The sequence below is a fragment of the Mustela erminea genome, chromosome 7, assembly GCF_009829155.1.
Source record: "Mustela erminea isolate mMusErm1 chromosome 7, mMusErm1.Pri, whole genome shotgun sequence".
NCBI lineage: Eukaryota > Metazoa > Chordata > Mammalia > Carnivora > Mustelidae > Mustela > Mustela erminea.
The window spans coordinates 132,906,779-132,924,723 of record NC_045620.1 but is presented as its reverse complement, the minus strand read 5'-3'; the positions used below and the strand labels follow the sequence as shown (position 1 = coordinate 132,924,723).

General features: G+C 44.1%; 1 long non-coding RNA gene across 1 annotated transcript; it reads left to right on the top strand.

The window, feature by feature from the left end:
* The first annotated feature begins 323 nt into the window (after positions 1-323).
* Positions 324-17,575, top strand: LOC116596178. The gene is made up of 3 exons (XR_004288043.1): positions 324-526; positions 4,201-4,327; positions 15,872-17,575. It is a non-coding gene; the product is annotated as an uncharacterized LOC116596178 (long non-coding RNA).
* Positions 17,576-17,945: the final 370 nt, after the last annotated feature.

Below are 17,945 nucleotides of genomic sequence, written 5' to 3'. Positions count from 1 at the left end.
GAGTCACCACCTAAGGAAGTGACAGTTAAATGAGGGGAAAAATGTTGTAAATGCTGGAGAGGAAGGAGGCATCAGGTCCCTGGGATTCCAGGGAATTTCTCAAGGTGGGACAGTCAGTGGGAGGGGCACCAGACACAGAAATAAGAGCTGGACTAAAAGCCCAGAGATGTGACAGCGGATGGGGCACTCAGGAAATGGCAAGTCATCTGATGCTGGTGAGTCACAGTTCATGAGAGGGGTGGCTGGAAAGGTAGTTGAAGATTAGATGATAAATAGCCTGGGAAGCCAGAGTAAGGAGTTTGAACTGTTAATATAAATCCTGAAGCTGTTCCGTGAGAGATAATATTTACCAGTATTTAAACAAAAAAAAGTCCCTGAGAACAAGCAAAAGATAGCATCGGGAGCAGGGAGGGCAGACTGAAGAGAATTTTCTAGAGATCCTCCAGGTAAACAATGACGAGGACCTGAACTCTTGACTTGACAGTGGGCTTGGAGACAACAGAAGAGTTGGGACAGCAGGTGGCGGGTGAGCCCAGGGAGGTGGCAGCGGTGGGATTTGAATCAAGGTCTTGGTTTGCATTTCATAGGTGTGTGTGGATTTGCATATAATAGGTCTGTGCACGTGCACACATACACACACACACATACCCACACACTGAGGACAGAATATATGCCAGGCAGCGCACCAGATGCTAGGGACACAGATGTAGATGTGTTTGGGCATCATTGACCTCATAGCTACGGTCAGGACGTGAGCACGATGAGGAAGGTCGAACAGGCCATCACGGTACACGTGTTGGAGAAAGGCAGTCTGCGCAGAGGGACAGAGACAAGGGGAATGTCCCTGAGAAAGGAAATCTGAGAGGGATCTGGGACAGAGCTGGAGTGGAGGTGCAAAGCGGCAGGTGTGCAAGGCAAGCTGTCTCAAGCATCCAGAGTGGAACATGCTCCCTGATCAACCCAGTCCCTCTTGCAGAGCAACCCTGACCCACCACCTTCTGCCCACCTTATGGGATTGATGGGCCTGTGCTGTCCCCGGGATGCCCTCATCCATCGCTGAGACACACCCACCAAGGATCAGGACATTCACAATGGAAAGGGCTTTAGGGAGCCCCATTTCAGCTCCTCAATTTTCCAAGAAAACAAAGAAAACCCAAGAGAGAGAGACTACTTTAAAATAACACAATTGAGGACGGGGACTCAGGGATTCTGTTTTCCAGCCCAACGTCTTTTTTAATATGCTTCATTCATTTCTTACACCTAAGCCTCGTGTCAAAAGCTCTCTGGGTCTAAAACTTCTTGCCAAGTGTTTTATTTAGGTTATCGCAGCGTGTGCTCATTGGTAATTATTGGGTTCTGACAACTGTAGCAAAGCGAATCTCTTTTCCCCAAATGCAGGGCAAGCTTTGCAATAAGCCTATTCATCTCTTCCCTTCAGGATGTAGCATTAATTCTCTCATCGTCTCAAGTGTCATTATTCTCTTTTTCCTGGGGCGCCAATGAACTCAAGCATTGAATTGCTTCATCATTCCAGATACTAAAAGTTTAATTGCAGAAGTTTTCAGGCCAGCGCATTTCCTTAGCCTCAAGCAGGCTCTGCCAGAGGCAGGCTTCAGGGCCCCGGGCAGGGCCTTCCCTCCTCGCCTCCCCCTGGAACCGTGCTGAACCGAGGCTCGGAGCAGACTCTGTGCTGGATGCTGTCTGTGCGAGCTGCCGCTTCCTCCTGACGATGATTCAGCGTGGGAAACGGTATCCCCGTTTTCCAGGCGAGGCAAGGGAGACTCAGGGAGACTCAGGGAGACGTGAGCAGTGCAGACCCACCCACGTGTGCAGTGAAGAAATGGATGAACAGGACCTCAGGCTACGTTGTCCCTTGGACTTGGTGGGGGGTTTCTACTTCAGGTGAAATGATCACTTTATCCCATTTTAGGGGTGATAGATTTTGTGGCGACATGCTGTCCGTCAACATGTTCCCCCACATACTCTGTAGATAATGCAAACCCCCGCTGTTATAAGAATTTCTTTCAAGTGAGGGTTTCTTTCAAACTCTGACCGGTGGGGATTTCCTGCTCCCGAATCCAGGAGATGAAGGAAGCTGCCTGCGAGGGAAGAGGGGATCCTCCGCATCTGTGACAATGTCTGGGCTCCGAAGGACCAGGCCTCACGTAGGTTTGCGTCTGGCTGTGGCCGTGCGGTGCCTCCGACAAGCCAGCTTATGCAGGAGGGGGGAGGACACACGCCCGTGGGGTCGGGGCGGCTGAAGGAGCGCCAGCTTGCCTGTGGAGAGGAGGTGCGAGCATCCCGCCGGGAGACGCGGCCTGGGACGAAGGATAAGTGAATCCCGCATGACTCAGCCCTCTGTGCAGGCAACGAAGACCCAAGGAGACCGGAGCTGCTTTCAGAAAACATGCATCACGGGTGTGGCTATTCTGGGAGATGAAAGGGCGCTTGCAAAGGAGAAACATGTGAGAAGTATTCAAGCTGAGGGAGCATGATAGAAAATGAAGATTTTCCTCGTTTGTGAGCAGTCAAGAGGCGAGCATGACCGGTTGTCAGGATGTGTCTCGGGAATGGAGGCGCGGGGTGCCGGCTGCAGGGGTCCGCCGCTCTTTGCTTTCCGCAGCTGCAGATTGTGGTTTAGGGGTTGGAGCAATTTAGAAGGCATTTCCCCCTTTATTTCTTTATTGTTGCTAAAGGAGACGAAGCCTCCAGTGGGATCTGGCATGGAGATTCCTCACAGCAGCTCCCAAATAGGACAAGTGTCCCCTGAGACAAGGTGTCTGCCATTACGTCATGGCCCAGCGGGAGCGGAGACCCTCTTTCTAACAGCTCACCCGGATGAGCAAGTTTCGGAGACGTTTTGAGTCCTGGCTGCCCTGCTCTCTCCAGGCTTCCCACTCTCACCGTCTGACTGGACATCCCCAGGCATCTGTGTCTGGTTTTCTGGCCCAAGCGGAAAAGGGGCCCCTAGCACCCCTGATTTAACCTTGTGTGCGTTTTTCCGCCGTCTCTGACCCTGAACCTTCCTGACTTCTACCACCGTCACTTGTTCATTCCATTTAATTCATGAAAACCCTACTAGGTCTCTGTGGTCCCATCTTTGTTGCACACTCTGCCCCCCACTCCCAACACACACACACACACACACACACACACACACACACACACACACACATTTTCCTCCTTTTCTGATGCTCAGCCCATGGAGATACCCCTTGGGCACCCTGTGGATTTTCTTCTTGGTGAAGCCACTCTGGGTGACGTGCCTCACGTTCCAGTGCCGGGGGCTCTGGTATCCTCCCTGGGGGAGCGCTCCTCGGCTCCCTCCCTTCCCTTGGGGCCATCAAAATTCTTTAAAGAACCTGCAGAATCACCCTGTAACTCATAAAATGCCCTGGTTGCTGTAATTTTGTCCTGCCTTGGCCTAAAAGGCATCCCTGTCTCTACTGGTCCAAAGCAGAATTCCTAGTGTCTTCTGCGGTGTCTCTGTTGACAGAGATTCTAATGCAGACTTTGAAGCAGTACCTTTCCACTCTCTGTCACGATGTATCAAGTCCCTCTTAAGGGCTAGACCCTGACAGATTCTGTAGGTATAGGGATGAGCCAATGCCCTCATGGTGTTTCTGTTTCTGTCCCAGGCCCTCACTGTATTTCAAGGAAGAAGGGGGGGTGCTCATAAAAAATGAAAACGGGGCAGTGGTTGAAGCAAACCTAGTCTGAGGAAGGATCAAGGATCTGTAGGCTAGGACCGGGGCAAAGATGCCAGATGACAGAGACATACACATCACGACACGATCACTGAGAAAAGGAGGGCATTTTCAGGTGACGGAAGAGAGTGTGGCTTGGGGGCAAGTAATGATCTCCAAGGACAGTTCTTGACTGACTTTGCAGAATTATCTGGACTACTTGCCAAAACTATAAATGCCTGATTCTCACCTCCTATTCTTGAATCAGTATATGTGGAGATGGGAACTCTCATAGACTGATTGCAGAAATAGCTGTTTCACCCCCTTTTTGAGTCTGTGATCTTTGCAGTGTGATATTACAGTTTTCCCATCCACAGGTGGGCTATCTTCCTCGACTGCTTAAATCCAGGCTGGCCTTGTGACCCACTTGGGGCAACAGAATAAAGTGGAAGGGTTCTCATGCCAATTATGAGTCCAAGGCTCAAGAATAAATGTGTCCCCTGCTCTCTCCTAGAACCCTGACGTGGCCATATAAACATATAGCAGGAGAACATGCTAGAGCATGAGAGACAACATGGGGGATACTGATAGCCCTCTGAGGCCATCCTCGACCAGCCCACAGCAAGCCGGCTCCTCCCCAGGTAAGCAGGCTCAGCCGAGAGCAGCAGAACTGCTAACCTGACTGACACGTGGCAGCGTATGTGTGAGGGAATCCAGAGGAGACCGGTGGATTAAGCCAATAATTATTGGAATAATGAAAACTTACTACCAGAATTTGGGGTGGTTTGTTACACAGTTAACCAAACTGACACAGGATTATGGGAGTGGAATAGGCAGGGATCAGATCCCATTGGGCTTTGTAGGGCAGGATGAAGATTTGGCACTTCACCCTCAGGGTTATGGGGCACTACTGAAAGGCTTGAACATGGAAGTGACATGACTAGACTTGTCCTATAGAAAGATTAACTTGGTTACTTTGTGGAGAATGAAAAGCAGGGGAAGGGATGAGGGATGAATCAAAGTAGTTTGAATTCTACTTGTACAACTTTTGTTTTCACTTTACTTTTTTCATTTAAATATATATGTTGAGATCCAACTACACATTAAATCCCCTGTCCTGCCCTCAAGATGACTGAGAGTGAGTTATGATGTATTTTGGCAAATACCATAGTAGGAGAAGTAGCACCTGGCCCAGGATTCAGTCCTACTGGTGATCACTGAGCGTACCATGAAGATGGGGCACATGGTTTCTTAGGATGAGGAATGAGCCTAAGGGAAATTGGGTGTTGCCAAAGTATCAAGTGTGAGGTGGGAAGGGGAAGGAAATATGATGGGGTAGGTATGCAGGGGCTAGGCCACAGAGTCTTCTTTGTACCTACTGACACTATAAACAGGCAAAAGTCCAGCTAGAGCTGAGTGACAGGGGCTCTTGATGCCTGAGATGCAATTGCACTGGTAAGCAGAAGGAGATCAGGAGAGGACCCCGCTCTGGGCCATACAGATGATATGTCACCATGGCCATCTGACCTGACACAGCCAAGGCAGAGGTGCCTCTGACCTACGGCTGGTGGGCTGGACAGAGAAATCACTGATAGCCAGACAGCTCCTTGCTCTTTGGATGTTGACCCAGGCTCCTACGGGAAGCCCTCAGCTGCTCCCACTGTCTTCTGTGAACCAGCAGTCAGCGGAGGCAGAAAGAGAACATGTTTTGCTGCGGCACCTCCTCCTCCCCGGATAGTTTGGCATCCCGTGCTGTCAGTCTCCAGCTGTCTGTCTAGACGGAGCCCAGATTGGACGTGTGAAGAACTGAACACTGTGATCCAGGCCCACTCACTCACTCTTGGCCAAAGGAGGGTGAGTGCTGAGGACAGAATCCGGAATGGAGGGATTGGGTGCCTCCTTTTCTCATAAGCTCTCAGATGCTCCCCAGAAACCATGGGGGCTCTGCCCATTGCACTACCATGTTTCCAAAAACATGCTGGATCCAGGCATGCTTGGAGGAATGTGTTTCTTCTCGTATTTCTGCCGACCATTTCTCAGCACCAGCATGAATACCATTTAATCATGTGGGCATAGATCCCCAGGAAAGCTTCGAAGCCTCTAAAAATAGTAACCATTCTCAAAGATTAAATGCCTACATGTGTAAGACCTGGACATTCATATTAACCTCTCATTAGTCTACTAATTTCACACAGCAACTCTGTGAAAGAGACATTATTAACCCTGATTCCAAGGGTTAAAGAAGAAAGTAAGACTTTAAGAAATGAAGTCACAAGTTTGGTATCACCCAGCAATAGGTGGGGTGGAGTCAGGATTTGAACCCAGAGCTGCTTAAGTCTGTACCCCACGTTCCTTCTAGTAAGCTACCCTGGCTCTGCTGGCTAACCTCATCACTTATAGATGGGGACACAAGGATGAGAGACAGAAAGTGATTTACTGGGATGCTAGGGTCTAGATTTTTCAACCAAGGCTCTGGACCCCACTGCTTTCTCCTTGGGGATACCCACCTACTCTCTTTGGTTCGTTCATCGAGCTGCTGTGGCGCTCCCCATTCAGCTCAGGAAGGCATAAGCCCCTGAAGACTCCAGATAACTGTGGACAACTGGGTCTGATCCTCTTAGGGAAGCACAGGGTGAGAGGTTCTGACAGAGAGCCCTGAGAGCTGTGGGGTACCACATGAAAACTTTAGACCCCACCTCTGGACCTCTAGGGTTTACTGTGATCATTTGAGTCCTGCCTTTGCCTTCATTCTCATCCAGTACTCAGATGATCACCAGCCTGAGGTGTTAGAGAAGCAGAATGTTTGAAGGAAGTTAGCCTCTTACTCCTATCACTGAACACGTACACAGCTCCTGACTTCTTGACTCAATAACAAAGAGGTATTTTTCCAGGATGTCAGAATCAATGAAGGCAAGGAGCCAGGTCCTGGTTTTCCATAGATCATGAAATTTTCTTTCCCTTTTCCATAACTGTTGACCCTGTATCTTGCCATGGAAGTATTGCCTCATGCTAATTAGCTCACATCTGTCACCCTTATCTTGCCCACCTCATTGTGGTTCCATGAAACAAGTACTGTACAGTGAAGAAGATTTCTCTGTCTGTTCTTCTGAGCTCTGACCACCAGGAGACTTGATTGCCAGGATTGTAGAATCAAAACAGAATCAGCTATGGAATTTGTGGGGCCCAGTGCAAATGAAAATGTGAGGCCCTTCTTTAAAAAATTATTAAGAATTTCAAAACCTAACAATAGAGCATTAAACCAAGCACAGAGAGACCATCTAACACAGAACTCTAAATGAAGCTGGACCTGAATGGGACAGTAGAAATGTAGATGGAAAAGAGAGAGAAGTTAGAGTTGATAGGACTTTTTCTGAGTGTTAGTATCTATCTAGGGAATAGGGTGTGACACTCACCTTGTCATTTGTGCATTAACCACTGTGTATAATACACACAGACCACTGGGGAATGTCAGATGCCGGATAAGGAAACTTTTTTTTTTTTTTTAATCCTAAGAGAGAATCTGGCTTAAATCCTTCATTTTATAGAGGATTCATCATCTGAAGCCCAGAGGAGAAGAATGATTTGTCCACATTCAGCCAGGCAATTCATCTGTGGTGGAGCTGGGAGAAAGGGTCTGGGTGTCCTGATCCCCAGGCTGGTGGTCTTCTCACTAAGCCCAGCTGCTTCTCCTCTCTCCAGCTGCCTTAGATGTTTCCTGTTTGACTAACGAGACAGGGCCTTCATGCTCCTGGACAAGTGGTTTGAAGACCGAGTCAAGCTTCGGTCTCCACTTCCTGCCCAGCTTCTGGGTCCCATGAGTGGATGATACGGAGATGAATGTTATCCTCCACCACAGGATGCTTGGGTGTGGGGCTATCTCTCTCAAATGATTACCCACGTGGTTTGTGATGAAGGAGCTTTCTCTGTGCACACTTTGTGGTCACTGAATGACTGCTTAGGGAGTTACATCCTGGTGTATTACTCAAAGACTGTTCCATAGACAAAAGTAGGGTCTGTTGGATCCCTATATATTGAAATACTACTGACTATGGCTATATCAGTGCTTAATAATAATAATGATACCACACAAGTACCCTCCAGGAATCAACTTTGGGAAACCATAGACCACTCTTAAATTAGATATCATCACTCTGATGCCAGAGGAAGGGTAAAACTAGGATGATTTTATTGTAATTTTTCAGAAGAGAACCCTGGCTCAGTATGACCTAATAACCTGCCCAAAGTCACATTTGTATATGTGGTGGAGATTGGGAAGAAAGAGATTACATTTGATTAGTCTCTTGTATATCCTAGGACAATAAAACAACTGTTAACTCAATCAATGGTATTTTTGATTTCTAAATCTTTCTCAGTCAGAACACAAAAGTACAGACTGAAAAAAAAATGGAATTCAAGGTCCTATGTCCCACCCTGTCTTCCTGATACCCATTCTTGAGAATTGAAGGCGGGCAAATCTCCTTGCCCACCAAGACCTTAATCCTGGTGTGTTTTAGGAAGACCCTGACTAGTAAGATGGTCTTTCTTAAGGATGGGGAGGGTCTTACATTCTGTGCTGATTGTGTTGGTGAATTATGGTTCTAATCTCCAGTCATATAGAAGGTTGGTTCTCTGTGAACAATTTCACCCACAGTTTATGAACACAGGCATCACTTTTCCACTTTGACTCTTAACTCTGTTCTTTCAAGACCCAGATTTTGTCCCAAGCTTCAGATCTGCATGGACCACTATCTGCTAGACTATTCTTGGGTGAATCCCAGGTATCAAAGTCACCATGTCCTTGAACTCCCTCCACTCCAAACATGATTTCTTTATCCAATGTCTTTACCCATATCCTTTCCTTTCTCTGAAATGATGAAAAGTCATACAATTCTGTCTGTTCTGTTGGCCTGCTTGACTCTAGTCTTTCTATTTAAATCTATCCCCTACCCTGCTGCCAGAGGGACTTTTGATTAGGACCCTCCCCAATGACTAGTTTCCTTTTTTATTTATTGTTAACAAGCACTGTTGAAATTTATAATAACCTAGGAGATAGTTGTAACACTAATTTGCAGATTAGGAAACTGAGAAGCAGAGTTTAGCTAATTTTTCAAACTCATGCAGCAACTAAATGAGCAAGCAAGGATCTGAACCTATGAAGTCAATTTCCAGAGATCTTTCCCTTGGTTACTATGTTGTTATTATGGGCTAATTGTGTACCACCACCACCCATGCACATGTTGAAGTCCTAATCCCCTATTTGGAGATATAAGGTAATTGAGCTAAAATGGGGCCATTTGGATGGGCCCTACTCCAATCTTACTGGTGTCCTCACAGGAGGAGGAAATGTGGATTTAAAGTGTGTGCACAGAGGAAAGGCTGCGTGAGGACATAGAAGTCAAGCCAAGGAGAGAGGCTCCGTAGAAACCAAATCTGTTGATACCTTGATCTCGGATCACTAGCCTCCAGAACTGGAGAAAATAAAGTTTGGTTGTTTGAGCCACTCAGTCTGTGGTCTTTTGTTATGGCAGCCCTGGCAAACTAATGTGGTCTTATGGCCTTTCACTGAATATGAACAGAGTGTAAGCCGCATCACTGTGACAAAGCCTCCAAAACATCAGATCTGCCTTATCCTGATTCATCACCCTCACAGCATGAAAAAATTACATTCCAGATATATAGAATATTCAGCTTTTATTTTTGAGCTTTTCATCATTTTATGCCCTTTATGGTCCCTTTCTGCTTGTTCAATAATTTCATCCCTTTTACTACCTGAAAATTTCCAATCACCTTTTAAAATATGACTCAAGTAGCCCGTCTTCTCTGAAGTTATATTCTGTTCAGAAGTCTCTTTAGAACATCCCTTTTCTTTTCTCCCACTCACACCTTGCATATGAATCTGTTCAACACTCATCACATTCTGTTTCTTCATGAGGCCATTACTGAGCACCCAGTGAGGTTCTCTTATTGTGCTCGGCCTTGGAGAGGCAGAGATGAGGTTGTGAGTACTTGCCCTCAAGGAGGTTACTCTCTAGTGTAGGAGCCTATCATACAGTTAACCATGGTGGTGTCTAGTCTGGAGAAGGGTCACTCAATCCAGCCTGGGGGTCAGCTAAGACCTTTTGGAGATGCCAAGGATTTGATGATGGGTACAAGTAGAAAGAAGTGGGCAGCCACACTGGACGGGGTACATGGGACGGTAGACGGGGAACATGAACAAAGCATGGAGGGACAGCAAGGTGTACATGATGTAACTCCCAATGGACTGCAATCTGGGAGCAGTTCACATGCTTGATTGAATGCTAAAGACTGCATAAAATATTTGTTAAATAAATGATTAGTGAATGAGCAAAAGCATGAATGAATCAATGAAACAGTGAATGAGCAAATAAGAAATCAAACAAGTCTCATATATCATTTAGAATCCTTTGGTTGTAAGAATCAGAAACCTTCTGCAGCTGACGTAAGCAAAAAGAGAGTTTATTGGAAGGTAAGGAGAGGCTCAGAGGATGGTAGGAAAATGGAAAACCAGGCTGGGCAGAGGGACAGGCAGCTCCAGATAGCCTCAGAGCTGGACCTGCTTGGCCATCTTCCCTGTGTGGCACTGCTGGAATGCATGAACCACAAATCTCTTCTGGCTTTGGTCACTCTCTCTTTAAATTCTAAGAAGGGAGATCTAGCGGGGGCTAGGTCGGGCCATGAGCTGACCTCCTGGCTAGCCTGATCTCTGTGTCTCTGATTTTATCCAGTGGTGAAGAAATATTTCCCAAGTAAAAATCAGGTTTTGCCACCAAAAATGTGCAGTCGACATCGGGAATCAAGAAAAACAAATACCCACTAGATAGGAGTTTTCAGACCTGGCTTTCTTTCATGAACCAAAACCTCTTTAGAACCTTTTTGTCGTATTCAGAGCTGTGGCTTGTTGGAGCTGCTAAGAGCTTCCATCAATGAACTCAGTGTAAACTTTTGATATGAGATGCAATTATCTCGGGGATTAATGCATCCTTTTTGGGCCCTTGCTCCCATGGGGCAACATGCTTTCCATAACTCCCTCTTTAATACCAGGTCACATCCAGTACTTACTGCTGGCTGCTGATTTCCCCCATCCTACTTAAGAGCAAGTTAAGATGTTTTTATATTCCTGGGTCTGTCTCATCTGGACTAGGGTCATATTGGTGCAGGTACTTGATTAATTTTCTAGTGTTCTATAAAAGGAAATTAATATTTATTTTATATTCCCACTAGAGAACAGAGAGGACTTGGTTTCCTTTATTTATCCATTTAAGATAAAACAACGCTAAACCGGGAGTTCCACAAAGTCTGTTTGTTCCCAGAATGTAGCATAATTCTTGGCACATAACTCAGACTTCTGGAAAATTCAGAACCTCTGTCATTCTGACTTTTGATTCTATGGCATCACACTTTCATCACACTTCTTACCTGCACTCTGGGCTAGTATCTTGCCAGAGAGAGGTACCTTATTTAGATTCCATCTCCTTTATGAATATGCCTCCAAACAAAACTTCATTGACAAGATAGAAAAGGCATGGGGCTTATTAATTCCACCACCCATTTATTCAGCCATCATTCATCACTCAAAAGTAAACTAGTGTAAAGCCATAAAAAAGCTCAAGAATTTTCCTTTTGTTTCTCAAATTGATTTGATGACATGTTTATAAATTTCCCTGAAAAAAGTTCTCATCTACAAAATTCTGTGAGAAACAATTGTCTTCTTTCTTACATAGATGGAATTTCAATATGGTTTCCTTCCTTCCTTCATTCCTTCCCCTCCCCATCTTCCTCCCTCTCTTCCTTCTTCCCTCCCTCCCTCCCCCCTTCCGCCCTCCCTCCTTCCCCCTTCCTCCCTTCCCTTCCTTCCTTCCTGTCTTTCTGAACTCGTGTAAGTAGCTCTTTGTTAGGTCTCTGTGATGTGGCCACACTCTGACCTAATTTGTCATGGGACCACCACATGTCACCTAATAGCTCTAAAACTTGGTTTCTACATCTACAAGATGAGAACCATAAGACTACCTACCTCATTTCCTCCCCATTTCTTTGATTGTTATTATTATTTTTAATTGTGGTGAACTACACATCATAACATAATATTTATCATCAATTCTACTCTTCCAGTGCAGGGTTCAATGGCATTCAGTGCATTTGCATTGTTGTGCAAACCTTTCCACCACCCATTCCCAGAACCCTCTTGGTCTTGTAAGATTAGAGCACTGTCCTCATTAAATAACAGCTCCCTAGTCTCCTCCCCCCCAACCCTTGCTCCTGGCAACCACCCTTCTACTTTCTGTCTTTGTGAATTTGACTACTCCCTGTAATTTCAATAAATGAAAATAAGTATTTTTTAAAGATTTTTTTTTTAATTATTTATTTGACAGAGAGATAGCATGGGTAGGCATTGTGGCAGACAGAGGGAGAGGGAGAAGCAGGCTCTCCTTTGAGTAGGGAGCCTGATGCTGGGCTTGAACTGAGGACTCTGGGATCATGACCTGAGCCAAAGGCAGCTGCTTAACCAACTGAGCCCCCCAGGTGCCCCCAAAGTATGGTTTTGACACTGAATTATTTCACTTAACATAATGTCTTCAAAGTCCATCCATGGCATAGCATATGTCAGAATTTTATTTTGTTTAAGGACAAATAATATTCCTTTGGGTATATTCATTTGTATTTAAAGTAATTCCCAAGATGAAAGATTTAGTCTTGTCTATTTGTTACTGGTTTTCTGTATGTCTTAAAACTTTGTGTCCCTCCCTGTCTCCCTTACTGGTGTTTCATAGTGACAACTTTCGATTCCCTTCTCTTTCCTTTTTGTGTATGCTCTATACTTTGAATGTGGTTACTATGGGAATTGCATGTAACCTCCTAAAGCTATAACAATCTATTCTAAACTTATGACAACCTAATTTCAATTGCAAAAATAACTCTACTCCTTCACAGCTCCACCCCCTTTATGGTATTTATGTCACAAATCACATCTTTGTATATTTTGTAGCCCCGGACATAGGTTTATAATTATTTTTATGGCTTTGTCTTTTAAGTCCTCAGAAAGCATACAAAGAAGAGTGATGAGTCTAAATTATAATAATACTGCTTTTTTATTTTTATCCACATGTTTACCTTTACCAGAGAGTTTTTCTCATATATTTTCATATGGCTTCATTTTTTTCCCTTTAATTTTGAAGATGAAGTAAGATGAAATATGTAGAATCACCTGGTTAATATAAAGTACAAAAGAAGTGTTTAACAAATGGTAGTACCTTCCCAGAGCATGGCTGTGGACTGAGGGATGAATCAGTTGAATGAATGATTGAACTTCCTTCTCCAAAGTGAAGCTTTGAGGTACAATCTATTTCAGTGCATAGGATTTCTTTGACCACCTCATGTGAATGTGGATGAAAAGAAATGAAAGCCAGTGACAGAACTGGTAGCCCAGGGAGGCATTTTTTTTTTTAATATTTATATTTGAGAGAGAGAGAGAAGGAATAGGAGAGGCAGAGTGGGTGGAGGGAAAGAGAATCTCAAGCAGATTTCCTGCTGAGCCCGGGAGTCTGACCTGGGTCTCCAAGGCCAAGGATGCATCTCTATTTTTCCTGCAAAAAGTTCTGTAACCTTGGATGCTAGGTTTCCTGCATATCATGTAGGTAGGGTCACTGGGGTGAGACTCTATTTTAGAAGATGTAACTTTAAATAGTTTTCCTTTTCCTCTCACTGCTTCAGGAAGTCCCACTCTGAGTCAATGCCAAATGGGGTTGGTTTTTAGCTCGAATTTTCCCGTAAAAGGTGGTGGAAAAGGTGATTCATAAATCCCATCCTGACCTTATTTATCTCATGCACAAGCTGCCGCAGGTGAGCCACAGCCCTCTGAAGGACAGTGTTATTACAGAAAAGTAAAAAGGGAAAAGCATGTCTATGAAAGGTCTCAGGCCAAAGCATATTTCAAATTGCTTATGAACCCATGCAGGCTGTATAAACACACCAAATGGAATGATAGGGCAGGCATTTAAAAACCCATAGAGTGTATGACATTATTAATAGGAGTAATTATGCACATGACGTTGGTAGAACCAGAGAAAATGTGTGATTGCCTTTGCTGGACTTGGGCACTACTTGATTTATAAACCTTGTAGGGGGCAGAAAAGGAAGACATTGTGTCTGCTACATAGAAAGAACTCAGCTTGGGTGCCTGGGTGGCTCAGTGGGTTAAGCTGCTGCCTTCAGCTCAGGTCATGATCTCAGGGTCCTGGGATCGAGTCCCGCATCGGGCTCTCTGCTCAGCAGGGAGCCTGCTTCCTCCTCTCTCTCTCTGCCTGCCTCTCTGCCTACTTGTGATCTCCCTCTGTCAAATAAATAAATAAAATCTTAAAAAAAAAAAAAAGAAAGAACTCAGCTTTACAGATGTGTGTTTTATGTTCTTCTTAAGGAAGTCTTTCCTTTATGTCATTTTTGTTGTTGTTCAAAGACACATTATGATGCCATATAGAAGGGAATGGTGGGTCTGATGTTGGAAACCTAGATACTAATTCTAGCATTGATATACTATATAGAGCCATGGGAAAACAGGTACCCTTTCAGGCCAAACTTCCTTCAAGTGTAAAAAGGAGCCAAATATTGGTATTGGAGGTTTTTTTTTTTTTTTTTTTTTTTTAAGAAATGAGGTACTGTACTTATAAATTCATTTGAAGAAATGAGATACTGTACTTACAAATACCATACAAATACCTCGAACAGTGTCATGTACACTTAAAAATTATAAAGTTTCCACCAGTGTTCTGGAACAATCTTCAATCAGGAGAAATAAAGGCCATCTGTGATTCTGCCTGATTCTGGAAGATGTGGCCACCTCCCTTGTATTTTTGAGGAAATGCATTTTTTAAAAATAATTCTGAAGTAATGTTTCTATTTTTAAGCATTTATAAATTTAGAAAGAAAGTTGACTTTAATCCATTCTTCCACACACGATGCTAAAATTGTGTTGTCTGCTCTGTAAGACTTTGATTATTGTACTGACAGTAGTCTCTATGTGACAATTTTTAGATGATCTTAGTAAGAGAAAGCAATCACCATTGCTGTTTACATTCTTCAGTAAATCAATTAAAACTGTTGATTACTGTAATTGACTAGTCTAAACTTACTAAAGACAAACACTGAATGCAAATTCATAGAACACGTAGGTTGTGATGACTCTTTCGTTAAGATTCCGGGAGCCTGTAGGTGAACTCAGTGCAAATATCCATGATCCCTCTTACCAAAAGCAGACAGGTTCTTAAGATCTACTGGAGTTCATCTGAACCATTATATTTGCTTTTAAACACTTTTAAATGACAAGGATAATCCCAAATTTTCTACTTCTTTAGATTATATTTGGTCTTCTCTGATTAAATGCAAATGTGCTTTCAACATTTATCTTTATCACCTGATTTTCCCCTGCAAACTAGGGAAATAGGCTCTGTGAAAAGCAAGGGTGTCAGAAAGCAAGGAGCTGAATGCAAATACGTGATAACACCACCGTGCAGTCTGTAGTAGAACCACCTCAGCAAACAATCAGAACTAGAAAGCATGGCCCGCTCATTCACAACGTTTCCTGTAATTAATGTAGTCAACTGTTTTAGTCACTGGTTTCACATAGCCCTGAGTATTTTCCAGAGCTCACTACCATCATGTCACTGAGAAACAGAAAGAATAAAAGTAGGTAGGAAAGGTATAATGGAAATAGGGCTAAACGAAATTTAAATTGGCTGCCTTATTCATGGAGCAACAAAGTTCACTAAATCATTCACAATATTATCTCATATGGAGCTTCTTCAAGGTGCCTGGCCAATGGGCTTTCTCTTCATAATATTGCCGTGATAGAGGAGCCTTTACGCAGAAGAAGAAACCGAGTCCCGGGAGCCAGAAAATTTGGGTTGAAGTCCCTCAGACAGAACTTAGATGTAAATATGTTTTCTGGTTCTAGGTTCAACTTCTTCTTTTTTTTTTTTTTTTTTTAAAGATTTTTATTTATTTATTTGAAAGAGAGACAGTGAGAGAGAGCATGAGAGGCGGGAAGGTCAGAGGGAGAAGCAGACTCCCCATGGAGCTGGGAGCCTGATGCGGGACTCGATCCTGGGACTCCGGGACCGTGACCTGAGCCGAAGGAGGTTGCTTAACCAGCTGAGCCACCCAGGCGCCCCTAGGTTCAACTTCTAACCAAGCTGCTCCAGCTGTGGACCGTGCCTCCAGCCCTCCACTTGCCAGATGAGTAGATGGCAGTCCACGTTCTCCAGTTCAGCAAGACGCGGGGATAAAAGCCAAATGTTTAACTGAAGACCTAAGCTTGTACGTGAACCCAGAATGGATGAATACACTCAAAGAAGACAGGAAATGCTAGTTTTTGAGCATGACTCTATGCCTGACATCATGCCTTGTGCTCTGGCCATGCTGCAAGGCAGGCTGTTTGCATTTCTCAGATGAAGAATTTGAAACCCAGAAATTTTGTCTGAGTTGCCCATTATTATCTCAGACCCACCAAATGGGACAAATGGAACCCAAACACAGATGTCGGCTTCCCAAACCATCATTGTTGTCTGCAGTCTCTGGGCTCTCTCACCTCACTGGGCCCTGAGGCCCTAGCCTGGATTTGATTTCAACATTGATACTTTCACAGGCCAACACTCTCTCTCTCTCCCACACACACACACAAGTGTGTGTGTGTGCGTGTGGAAATATACGAAACATTAAATATTAGCAAACTGCCCTTGGATATGATTTTTAACATCTCTGCCATAAAGTTTCATCACTTACACAACAGTGGTAATTATGTCGACTTTGGAACATTTTGTTGCTCAGAATAAATTAAATGTCACGTGCTTAGCACACATCTGGAAAACAGCAAGACTCATAAATGTTTAGTTCTTTCCTTCCTTCCTGAAATCTGCAGAAGAGGGGCTGCATTTTTCTTCACAGAGTCACCTAGTGCTGAGACCTGCATGTCACAGAAAGACTGTACTGAATCATTGCAGAATGGACTTGAATTAACTGCACTTCAAGCTAATTCTGTCCTGGGTTTATTAGTTCGATTTCTTCAGTAATTCTGCCACTAACACAACTATTGTAACAATGACAGCATGCACTGTTTTTATAGTATTTGATAATCACGGTAACACTAGCAGGTGAAAAAAGTTATTATTTTTTTCCTATTTCTTAGATGATCCAGACTCTAGGAGGCTAAGTCAATTGTCTCAAGTCACGCGGCATCAGGTCAGGACCAATATCAATGTCCTCGAATCCCACGTTTGCCTTCCCTGCTGGCATGCGACATAGGACAGCACACACCTCAAGCCAAAAGGCACATGTGGCCATTTAAAAAGAAAATAAGTGAGCAAGATCTTAAGATCTTAAGATCTTGAGAAAACTATAAAGCAAGGGTCTTGATATAGGGCAGATGTTACCACCACACATGGGATACTATGATATCTTGAAAGCCATGGAAGGTGCATAGGTCTCAAACAGGGATTGACCACTGGCTGGGGAGAGATATCTTCAGGGCCTCTACCTTCTTCTGAGGTCAGGGAGAAGAGTTCATCATCAGTAGGAAGAGCCATTGTTATTTCTGTTCAGAATGAAACAAAAATGGTATCTGTCAAGGCCATTATTCTTTTGGATATCATTTAAGTGAACAATATAAGGATGGGTTTGTGACATTTCACTGAGAGTAAGAAATCCCAAGTCACAGAACAGAGAGTTTGAGAGCTATGCTGGGGGCTCAGAAGTCAGGCATAGAAAGGGAAATAAGACATGGGATTAGAAATGAAAAGGAAATCCCAACTTCCAGTTTAAGTTGTTCCCCTTCACCCTCAGAGCTTAGTTTCTGCAACTGTAAATGGGTCTTGTAAAGACGAGTCAATGCATATAAAAGCACTAGAAAGTGCTTCACAAATAAAGTATCAATTTTTAAATTTTATTTGTTTAATAAGGAAAACAGATAAGCAGGTCTTGTCCATCTATTTGTGTGACAAAAATGGATCTGAACTCAGGATTCTATGTTTCAGCTCAGCATTCATTCCTAGACACAATATTGCCCCAACAATACAACCAGCATTGCCCACTGCCCTGAGACTGGTACTGGGGTGGAAAGAAAATCAGTAAGACAGATGCCTCTTCTGTCCTGGGCAGCGCCTGGGATTCATCTCCACAACACATTGCATGATCTCTTTTTCTGCTTTTTGCCTGAAATTTCATAGGCTGTATGTGCCTCAAAAGAAAATAATA